The sequence below is a fragment of the Vicugna pacos genome, chromosome 6 (assembly GCF_048564905.1).
Source record: "Vicugna pacos chromosome 6, VicPac4, whole genome shotgun sequence".
NCBI classification, from domain to species: domain Eukaryota; kingdom Metazoa; phylum Chordata; class Mammalia; order Artiodactyla; family Camelidae; genus Vicugna; species Vicugna pacos.
Window position 1 is genome coordinate 44,860,035 of NC_132992.1, and position 12,505 is coordinate 44,872,539.

At 38.7% G+C, this 12,505-nt stretch overlaps 1 long non-coding RNA gene across 1 annotated transcript in view; it reads right to left on the reverse strand.

Annotated features, from left to right (window-relative positions):
• The window catches only part of LOC140696898 (uncharacterized), a 305,226-nt gene extending 293,143 nt beyond the window's left edge, over positions 1-12,083 (reverse strand). The window contains exon 1 of the long non-coding RNA XR_012073542.1: positions 12,025-12,083. This is a non-coding gene — a long non-coding RNA (uncharacterized lncRNA). The remainder of the gene's footprint in view (positions 1-12,024) is intronic.
• Between the last annotated feature and the right edge of the window lie 422 nt (positions 12,084-12,505).

Consider the following 12,505-nt stretch of genomic DNA (forward strand, 5'->3'; position numbering starts at 1 on the left):
CCAGAGCTGAACCCAAACAGAAGTCAGAAGTCAGAGGAACCCATAGTTATTTCTAGAGGTGACTCTCCTGGGACACAGAGCTGAATGGAGAAGAGTTGAAAGTGAGTCCAGAGAGGCAAAAACAGACTATTTAGTCAGAAAACCCGACTGAAGCACAAGAATTGTGCTTCAATGCAGTTTAGGAAATGTTATGCAACATTAAAATGGTTAGAAAGACAGGGTCTTGAGTATCCAATCACTCCTACTCATATACCTAGTACTTTTTTTTAAAGAAATATGGAGGAATGTGAACTATTTACTATGAAAGGCCTTTATTACTTGCATTTGAAATGAGAAAGATTATTTTTACTTTAACAACCTACACCATGAAAATAACATCCCAACTTTCTAACCTTAAAGCCAGGTAATTTGGGAGGTGAAAATGAGTCAGTTATCACAAAAGGATAAACCCACCCTGGTCTCTCACTGTCAGTAATAGTCTCATGTCTCTGTGATAATGTGCTCACAGAAACACTGGAGAATTGAGCCCAAAAGCTCAGATGTGAACACACACAAATACACACTACCACACTGAAAGAGCAGAAGGGAAACTATTATGACAGGGTGCATATTCCTCAAAGGAGGAAAGCCTTCATCTCCAAAATTCCCTCTGCTTCCCCTGCCTCAGAACGTACAAGACTCGCACTGACTGAACCAAAGATGGAGCCTGTGAGCTCAGCATCACCATTCCGTGAATTCATCTGGCTTTCATATATGGGTTGTTTTCTAGAACACAGGATTACTACATTATGAAATGCTAATTGTTTTTGCTATCCTGCATGATCTGCCTGGAAGATGAGATGCAAATTAAGACATAATAAAATTATGGCTGCTCTCACCCTATTCAAATGTATTTTTTCTTCTCCAACAGGCTCAGGTAATTGGCCCTTATTTTGTTTAATTTTCAGCATCCAACACTTATCTCCCACCTCTTGCAGCCTCCAGACTACACTGGGTGACATGCCTACAATTACCTTAAGACAGTGAGGCTTCACCTTTCAAACAAACATATCAACTTCTGCATCCAAATAAGTCTTGTCTTTCTAAATAATTACCTTGGGAGGCTAAATATTTAGGCCACATGGCTGCATTTTTATACCAGTGAGCTCTCATTAAAATGCTATGTCAAGATGAACTCTGAGAGAGAAAAGAGGCACCATCAGAGGACGACACACATCAGCTGGGAGGGGTGTGTAATGGCAGGGTTGTACACTGCCCTAATGGCCACAGGAGTTTACAGAGGCCGAAACCTCTCTTCTTCTTTACCACCAGCTGTTACAGCCTCCTCTTAGCCTCCATGCCAGCTGCCCACCCTGATTCAGGCTCCTTATCTTACCAGAACAGAATGAAATACATTACTGATGGAAGTGTTTCCCAAAAAAGAAGAAAAAAAAAAAAGACACAGAAGAGAGCAAAGGAGAGGAAGGGAATGGAAGGGAAGAGGAGGAGAGGGGAAGGGGAGGGAGGAAAAAAGCAGAATAAAGGGGAAATAAATGCCTTTTGGGAAAGTATCTGAAAATCTGTCAATAAGACGTTAAGCACTTAAGGATGCTGCAGAGTGTGAAGTTGTTCATGATAGTAAATACCTGAAGTTGCTGAAGTGTTCAGCCACAGGGGATTGGTTAAATAATTTATGGATTATCCATGCGGTGGGATAAGTGGCTGTGATTTAAAGTTGTTGTATAGACCTATTTTCATTGACACAGAAAGTTGTTAGGTAAGAAAATCAGGTTACAGAACTACATGTATAATGTGATCTCCTTTTTAAAATATGTGTGTTTGCACATGTCTGTGAGTATGTGTAGATGTGCACACAGAGAAAGAGGGAGAAAACGACAAGGAGAAAGAGAAGGAAAGAAAGATTCTCATTAAACACCAAGATGAATCTGGATATTTTGAGAAGCAAGAATTATGAATGATTTCTTCCTTTCTGCTTATTTCTATTTTCTATTTTTCCTACCAGAAATATGACTTACAAGTGTAAAAAGAAAAGAAGGCTGTCATAAAGAAAACTGAGTTGCTGTGACTGAAGATGACCATCCAAGTAGTTACCCAACACTTAACCTTTTTTCTACTATGTCTCTTTCTAAAAGTAGGTAATTTTATGCTATAGGTCTAGTACTCTGGAGTCCACATCTAGCGCTCTTTTATGTATGTATTTTTTTTTGGTGGGTTGGGGAGGTAATTAGGTCTGTTTATTTAATGGAGGTACTGGGAATTGAACCCAGGACCTCATGCATGCTAAGCAGGCACTCTACCACTTGAGCTGTACCCTCCCCGCTAGTGCTCTTTTAAAATCATCAGTCTTTGCATCTCCAATATGCATTATTAAGTGAAAAAGCAAAATTAAGATGCAGAAACTGTATAAAGTATGCAACCAATTGTTCACAAAAGAAAGGTAAATAAAGAAGACATATCAGATTGGCTTCTACGTGCATAAAAATTATCTGGAAGGATAAACAAGAACCTTTTAACAGTGTTTACCTGTGGGGAATAGCAACTAAGGGGATGAGGGACAGAGATAAACCTCTTAATATTTTTTGATGTTTGAAACATGTGAGTCTATTAAATGGTCAAAAATAAATTTTTTATACAATGGAATACTATTCAGCCATAAAAATGACAACATAACACCATTTGCAGCAACATGGATGTGCCTGGAGAATGTCATTCTAAGTGAAATAAGACAGAAAGAGAAATAAAAATACCATATGAGATAGCTCATATGTGGAATCTAAAAAAAAAACACACACACACAAATACAAAACAGAAACAGACTCAGACATAGGATACAAACTTGTGGTTGCCAGGGGGGAGGGGGGTGGGAAGGGACAGACTGGGAGTTTGAAATTTGTAGATACTAACAGGCATATGTAGAATAGATAAACAAGATTATACCGTATAGCACAGGGAAATATATACAAGATCTTGTGGTAGCTCACAGTGAAAAGAATGTGACAATGAATATATGCATGTTCATGTATAACTGAAAAATTGTGCTCTACACTGGAAATTGACACAACATTGTAAGCTGACTATAACTCAATAAAAAAAGAAAAAAAACTATTTTAATTATTCTTTTGTACTTTTCATTGACATCTTTTTATCATGTATCCTCAGAATTATAGCTAAGTCATTGGTTTAGTGGTTTAGTCTTGATTTAATATTAATTATATTTAGATATCCATCTGCATGATTTTTAAACATTTCTACTTGGTCTCTTTCTAAATGGTAAAGATAAGATGACCTGGGTAGAAGGGGACAGCCCTAGTACCTTACCAACTGAATATTTCCACCCCATGCTTCTTAACAGGAGGCTTACCAAAAAGGTCAAATAGAAAACAAACCGTAGTTGAAGGTTTGCTACTAAGATGAGTGTAAGAGGCACATGTTCTCATTCATCATTCTGTTTTGGATCCAATATTAACTTCTCTTGGATGACAATGCCGCCTCTATTGTTTCCCCCATTAACACTGTGCACCCAATGGGAACATCTGCCCCACACTAATGAGCTATTCACAGGAGAAACAAGAACAGGATACCAGGAGCCAAGATAAAACAATTAGAGGGAAAGGGAGACTGTTGGCTCCTGACCTAAACTGAATTGCTTATAAGAGACAGAAACAGATTTTTAATTATGTAATCCCTTTGTTTCTCATTTCCTTTAAAACTTAAAGGTTAAATTCCACTTTCAAATGCTAAGGGCCAGACTTGATATTATTGTACTGCGTCTGTGAGACTGGCTGGACTGAAACCAGATGAGGTGCCCTGTTTAACTCAGATGGATGCAAAGCGTTTTGTTGCTGTTGTTATCCTCCAAACTACTCTTTGGAAGAATTAGTTAACAACTATTGTCTTTCTCCCTCTGCATTTCATTTTTCTTTCCAAATACTGTTCTAAGAGGAATTCAGTCTGCCTTTACTAAGAAAAAGATCTGTTTGAAGACATGAATATTTGGGATAAGAAGAAACCTAATTAACTTCCACTTTTGCAAGACTTGACTTGGCTCTGAGATTACTTTAATCTACCCTTTCTCACATTCTATTGTTTGCATTTCAATGATGGAAGAGCTTTTTCTTTCCACACACTTCTCTGTCCTTTTTCCCCTCTCTTCCCAGCGTACCCCTTCATCTTTCCTAGCCCAGCCAAGTCAAGTTCCACCTCTTCAACAGCGACCTTCCCAGCTGCATCAGCTCCCTCTGATCTTGACCTCTGATTTTCCGCCTCTTTCTGTTTATGCCACTCACCCTGGCACTCAAACCCACACTGTCCTATCTTTCACTGGCAAGAAATCTAATAAATGAACTGGTTCCCATAGCAGGAAATAAAAGGAATTAAGCCCAGCTGTGTCCAGAGGTTTAATCAGTGTCACTGAATCTCTGCCTCCTTCTCCATCTCTTTGGCTCGGCTTTCTCTCGCGCATTTTCTTTCTCAGGAAAGCTCTCCCTACAAGGGAGCTCCCAGGAGAAAAAGACCCTCTCTCCACCAAATTCTAGCACAAGTCCTAGGGCTGCTGTAGAAGGCCCAGCTCTGAGTTACATGCTCATCTGTGGAACGGGGATCAAGATCAGCTCCACACAAATCTCATGCACTGAGGAGGAGGAGGAGGAGAGGATCCCAAAAAGAAGAGAGAGATTCTGACACCAAAAGGAACAATGCTACACACACACACACACAGACACACACACACACAGAGTCATCCTCCTAACCTAGCACTGTTACTACCCCAGATTTACGTGTGTACATCTTATTTCACTTGCCTAGACAGAAAGTTCCTAGACAGCAGAGATTTTTCACTATCCTTCAGCTTCTGGCTTAGTATGAAACACATAGATAGTGAATATTTTATACATATTTGCTGAATGAGAAAATTCCTCTTGCTGAAAAAAAACAAAAATGAGATTCCCAGTGCAAACCTCAGAGTCTCCACAGGGCTGAACATTTCCACCAATGGGGCGGGGGGGGGGTACGGAATTCGCATCACTGGGACCAACAGACAGTGTTTCCAAGGGTGTTAGACCCCAGATGCTCCCAATGCCCTATCTGGAAATTCCAAATGCTGGCTTCTCCATATGCTATAGGGATAATTCCAGATGCTCTGCTTCCTTTCTGAAAAGCCTAGAGCAGGGATCAAGGAACTTTTTCTGTAACAGGCGAGACAGTACAAACTTCAGGTTTTGTGAGCCATATGGTCTCTGTTGCAGCTACACAATGCTCTAGCTGAAAGCATCTCTAGACAATATATGAACAAATGTACATGGCCGAGTTCCAATAAAACTTTACTTATGGCACGGAAATTTGAATTTCAGGTACTTTTCATGTGTCATAAAATACTACTTTCTTTTAATTTTCTTCCAACAATTTCAAACTGAGAAATACATTCTTAGCTTACAGGCCATATAAAAACAGGCAGGAGGCCAGAACTGGCTCAGGGGCCATATTTTGCCAATTCTTGTCCTAGAGTATTCCAGGGTTTTTTTAGAAGTATCTTCTCATGACTTTACTGGAATAAGATAAAAGAAAAAAGCAAATATGACAAGTTTGACACTGTCACTTGAAGGTTAACTTTTTGAGAGGTGATAACTAGTTGAGGCTTCAGTGTGATGGTACTTAAGTATACTGAGCTCTTTCACATCTGTTCTAAGTCCGAGGACCTACAAAAAAAAATTTAACCATGTTCGCTGGGGTTTTCCAGAACTGAAGCCATTGAGGCTTGACACCAAGAAAACATCTTCTGCTGATTTAAAAGTCATACCTCTCGTATACTGAATATTAGGTTATCAATGTGCATATATGGTTAATTTAGCTAACAGTTACATTACCATTTATTCAGCCTCAAATTGATCAAATATCCAGTTAATCCAGGGGGACTTTTCTAAATTCGTGTATTGATTCAGTCAACATTTGAGTGCTTACTATGCTCCAGACACTGGAGAACAATGGCCATGAATATTTTACTTATTCCACAAAGGAACTGAGGTAGCTAAATAACATATGGTATTCTAAAATTTTCAAATTGTTCTGAGAATAATTGTGTCATTTATGTGTCACTGTCATTTAATTCTCCTCCCAACTTGGTGAGTTAGTTGGGAAAGTTTATGTTATTACAGAAACCACCTTCACTACAAGGAAACAGAAGGCCAGAAAAGTTGAGGAACTTGAAGAATGTGAACTTGAACCTAGATCTTTTGGCTCTAAATGCTTTTTCTTCCCATGATACTTATTCAAAGATAGAGATTTTGTGTGCAAAGTCAGACTGCTTATGAGCATCCAATATCTATTGTATAACTGAAATTTTAAACTCTTATATAAAGTCAGAAATAGATCAGTGAAACTATTGATCTCTTTGCAAAAACAGAATTTTAAACTGAAAATCCTATCTTGTGAAGCAAACAGAATTTCAAGAGCAGAAGATTTTTAAAAGATAAGAAATAACAAGTATTGGAGATGTGGAGAAAAGGGAACCCTCTTACACTATTGATGGGAATGTAAACTGGTGCAGTCACTATGGAAAACAGTATGCAGACTCCTCACAAAAGGAAGAATAGAACTAACATACGATTCAGCTATTCCACTTTGGGGTATTTATCCCAAGAATACAAAAACACACATTCAGAAAGACACATGCACCCCAATGTTCACTGCAGCACTATTTACAATAGGCAAGATATGGAAACAGCCTAAATGCCCATCAAAAGGTAAAGAGATAAAGAAGATGTGGTATATATTTGTTTTATATATATATGATATCACATATATATGATGTGTGTGTGTATACGCACAACATACTACAACTCAGCCATTAAAAAAAAAGATGAAATTTTGCCATTTGTGACCCCAACGGCATTGTGCTAAGTGAAATAAGTCAGACAGAGAAAGACAAATACCATATGATTTCACTCATATATGAAATGTAAGAACCAAACACAAACAGAAAAACAAAATGTATGAACAAAATAAACCAAACAGAAACAAGCAAGTAGATACAAAGAACAGAGCAGAGGTTAGTTACCAGAAGGGAAGGGAGGTGAGGGATGAAATGGATAAAGGAGGTCAAATTTAGGGTGATGAATGGAAACTACATTTTTGGCAGTGAGCATGCTGCAGTTGAAATATAATGTCATATACATGAAAGTTATATAAACCAATGTTACCTCAAGAAAAGAAAAAATGTTTTAAAAAGAACAGAAGATAACCTTAGTTGTCGTGCCTCCGGAAAACTCCAACAATGGAAATGCAGGCATCATTCTTGCAGAATACATGATCCCCTAAAGGGAGACCAACCCTAAAATAACACACGGTCTTACTCCTATCCTTGATTTACCAAGCTTTATAATCTTTGCTCTGACCACACTCCTGCCCACATTTCTTTCCCTCCTGAGCTAACCTCTGCCCAACGAATCAGAAGACATCTGAGGACTGGTGGTAGCCTAGAAAGATACTAAAACAAAGCAGCTGTTCAGAAAGGACCTCAAACAACCCACAGGTGGAATATGAACTATTCCAGAGCTAATGACCACTGATGCACAGAGCCTACCATTCTCCTCCAAGGGAAACTCCTACCCACTTCTCAAGAATCTACCTCACTCACCACATATCTGAGACCTAGCCTCAGCACTCCATGCCCTCTTTTAGCAAGGATTTGGCACGCACTTGTATAACGTCTTATAGCCTCAATCCAGTGTTACTTAAGGATACCTGTATAGTCACCATATCTCCAATTAGACTATATTTTTCAACATCAGTTTCCCTTTCTTATATCCCCATCTCATTGTCAATGTCTATCACAGCAGTAGTCACTGTGATAGTCTACTACATCAGTGGCTCCCAATGATCCAAAACTCCCAATATGAACACACTTGTATGCTTTCCTCCACATACAATCAGGGTACACCCTGTGACTAGCTTTAATCATCGAATGCAGTGTAAGTGACGCTGTACTAGTTCCCACCCTAAACTCTGAGAAGACCTGGAACTTCTGCTTCTGAGTCTGGGAGTTTTGAGCTACTAAATCAGAAATTGGGTGACTCCGCTGGAGAGAGGCCCCATCGTCCCAGTGTCCCAATTTAATCCAGCCCCAAATCACCCACAAGTTAAATGAGCCACCGGAGTGACCATCAGTAAGATCAGCAGCAGAACTCTCCAGCTGAACTATAAAAAACTGTAAGAAAAATAAAGTTTTATTGTGTTAAGCCACTAAGTTTTGGGGTTTATTATGTAATAAAGGATAACTAGGAAAAAATACTTGAAAAATACTTGTTGACTGAATAAATGAATGGAATTCTTGATTTTTTTTATCGCTTTTGCTACAAAACTGCCATAGCAACAAATGTGACATTAAAAAATCCACTTATAAAGAGTGGATTGAGAAAAAGGAGAAGGCATGAGGAAAGAGAAAATAACATTTATTGATAATCTTCTCTGTCCCAGACACTATACCAAGGCATCTTCAAATTTACATTTTTCTCAACAATAACCCAAAGAGGTAGTACTATTTTCCTACAATGTTTTATTGATAAGAAAATGAGACTCTGACAAGTAAATTAATTTGGTCAAGGTCAAGCACTTATAAAGTGTAAAAACTTGCATTCAAATACAGTTAACACAGTCTACCCAAGCAATAGAAATAAAAGCAAGAATAAACAAATGGGACTTAATGAAACTTAAAAGCTTCTGCACAGCAAAGGAAACCACAAGTAAAACAAAAAGTAAAGTAAAGTAAAGTAAAACAACCTATGGAATGGGAGAAAATTTTTGCAAAGGAAACCGACAAAGGCTTGATCTCCAGAATATATAAGCAGCTCATACGACTTAATAAAAAAAAATACAACCCAATCCAAAAATGGGCAGAAGACCTAAACAAGCAATTCTCCAAGACAGACATACAAATGATCAATCGGCACATGAAAAACTGCTCAGTATCACTAATTATCAGAGAAATGCAAATCAAAACTATGATGAGGTATCACCTCACACCAGTCAGAATGGCCATCATTCAAAAGGCCACAAATGACAAATGCTGGAGAGGCTGTGAAGAAAAGGGAACCCTCCTACACTGCTGGTGGGAATGCAGTTTGGTGCAGCCACTGTGGAAAACAGTATGGAGACTCCTCAAAAGACTAGGAATAGTCTTACCATATGACCCAGGAATCTCGCTCCTGGGCATATATCCAGAAGGAACCCTACTTCAAAATGACACCTGCACCCCAATGTTCATAGCAGCACTTTTTACAATAGCCAAGACATGGAGACAGCCTAAATGTCCATCAACAGATGACTGGATAAAGAAGAGGTGGTATATTTACACAATGGAATACTATTCAGCCATAAAAACCGACAACATAACGCCATTTGCAGCAACATGGATGCTCCTGGAGAATGTCATTCTAAGTGAAGTAAGCCAGAAAAAGAAATAAAAATATCATATGAGATCACTCATATGTGGAATCTAAAAAATAAATAAATAAATAAATGCAAAACAGAAACAGACTCACAGACATAGAATACAAACTTGTGGTTGCCAGGGAGACGGGGGTGGGAAGGGACTGGGATTTCAAAATGTAGAACAGACAAACAAGATTGTACGGCATAGCACAGGGAAGTATATACAGGATCTTGTGGTGGCTCACAGCAAAAGAGAATGTGACAATGAATGTATGCATGCTCATGTATAATTGAAAAATTGTGCTATACACTGGAATTTGACACAACATTGTAAAATGACTATAACTCAATTAAAAAATGTTTAAAAACAAAACAAACAAAAAAACAAATACAGTTAACACAAATACAACACAGGGGCACTGACCCTCCACGCAGTTGAAAAATCTGTGTACAATACATAGTTGGCCCTCTGTATAAGCAGATCCTCTGTATCCCTGTTTCCTCTATATTCCTGGTTCTGCATCTGCAGATCCTGTAGTACCGTGGTATTTACTATTGAAAAAAATCCACATGTAAGTGGACCCATGTAGTTCAAACCCATGTTGTCCAAGGGGCAACTGCACAAATCTTTAAGCTTACAATGCCCACGTTGTTTCCACTCCATCACACTGCTCTCACAGACACCTGTAGCCAGGAGGGTATAACCATGCTCCAGCTTCACCATTGATTTTCCATGAGAGCTTCTTCCATGATCCCATACACTCAAGTTCCAGCTCCCTAGGAATGATACTACTGGGTGGATGCTGCTCCTTTTTCCTTCAAATCCATGCCACCTCCTAAAATGGTTACAAAATCCCAGCAACTCCTTCTTATCCCTTCAGAAGAGTCTGAGTAGAAGAGGCACTTGGGACCAGAAGACCAGACCTGAGACCAGTCCCAGTGATTTCTGGGCCAGATATACCTGCAAGGGTAGTATCCCAGAAGCTTAGAAAAGCAGGAGAGGCTATGTGCCCAGTTCAATACGATAAAATGCAGCCCCATACCCTGGCACACTCAAGGATATGCTAGCTTAGTAAGTCTGGTTATGACAGCAAAAAAGTACGTGCTTTTTATTAATAAGCTCCTCAATTGATTTTGATGCATAGTCAGGTTTGAAAGCCACCATTCTGATCCATTTAAAAATATAATTAATTCAGCAAAAACTTAGTTTTTATTCATCAGAGCATATATCATACTAATGGTATGTGAAAGATGATACATTTTTAATTATGTGGATTGTCTGTTTTGACATCTTCAATTCACTAGATGTCATCAACCATCTTCTTTAATGCTGGCTTATGTAAAACCAGTTTAATATCTCAAAAGGTCTCAGTAGTAGATCTCAGTAGTCAGCCTAAAAGTGGTACCATTACCCCATAAAATGACAAGGTAGATTTAGGTTTGGTTGTTTAAACAGATCTAATGTATCTTTAGTATAATGTTTCCAGCTGATATAGCACAGCCGACTTAAGAATATATACCTTGCCCTCATGTTTCTCTACTTCAATAATTAAATGGAATGTTCTATAATTTCCAGGTCAAAGTAGAATCTAGTTAACATTCTCCCATAAAGACGCTCCACATTTGCAGTAAATAATCCATGAAAATATAAGAAAAAAACTCACCACACACATAACGAAGTGATCAATAACGAAGTAATCAATAACCTCGTGTCACCATATCTGTGGAATCAACATAAAGCCCAAGGCGTTTGAAAATACACTGAGGAAAACCTAATTGTTGTTCATCACACCACATACTCTGGCTTGCATCATGAAAAAGAAGCCACTTAAGGAAAAACATGTAACCAAAAATAATTTTTTAACCTTTAAAAAAAAATTTTATTGAAGTAAAATATAGATATGGAGAAGTTCATGTATCGTAAGTGTATAGCTCATTGAATTTCACAAACCAGTTTATCTGTGTAACCAGCACCCAGATCAACAGACAGAATACTACCAGCCACCCACAGGGTGTCCTCAGGCTCCTGCCAACCACTAACCACACCCATCAGGGTTGGCAGCTTCGTTTACAATTCAAAAAAGATTTTTCTTTTCCCCCACTTTCAGTCCCGAGTCAGGGTCCAAAAGAATGCAGCAACCAGAAACGAAGGAAGCTCCCCTCTGTGCTGCTCAGGTGCGCCTTTGTGTGTCAAACACAATACCACACAAGACTCCCCTTCCCTACCCAAATCCTCCAAATCCAGGCAGAGACTGCAAACGCCAGAAGCAGAGGGGCAATAAATATGTGTACAGAGGTGGCAGGAAATGCAGGGAGGGACTGCTGATATCCGTGTCTTCTGCTACGGGAACACTGAATACTGGAGATTGGAGTTTTGTGCATTATAGTGCTTCACATATCACAAAATCAAGCATTAGAGTGAGATGGTGTTACAGTGGAACAAATGCCTACTTAGAAATGGGAAAATGCGTTGAAAGCACAATGCATCGACCTGCCCTTCACATCTCCTTTGAAAAAGAGACCATACCAGAACATGTCTGAACTGTATCAGTACATCAGTACAGTTTGTGGAAGATATGGGCTAGAAAAAAGTCTACCCACCCTGTCTGATGACAAAAACAGAGTCTGGACTCATCTCATCTTGTTCAAGGAAAAGAAAGAAGAAAAATCAACAGGAGTCTATGGAGAAAAAATACAGGATAAAGAGAACAGTATGTTAAGAGACCAAGAAAAAAGAGCTAACCTCTAAAAATAAACTTTTTATATTCCAGAAGAAAATTTCCAAACTCTGATTAGCCTTCTAAGAACAATATAAAGAGATACAGGATCTAATGAAGAGAAGCTGGACAAGGTAAAAGCAGGCTGAAGTGAGAGGGTAAAATGATCAATGATTTTAAGACAACAAAAAGCATTATAGCACAACAGTGTTGTTTTGATGATGGTTTGACAATATCTACTAGACTTGACTATATGTATGCTCTGTTAGCCAACAAACTCTCTTGTGGGTATAACACTTACCCTAAGAAACATCACAGGGTACACCAGGATACAAATTTCCAGCTAACAACACTGTACTGAATAC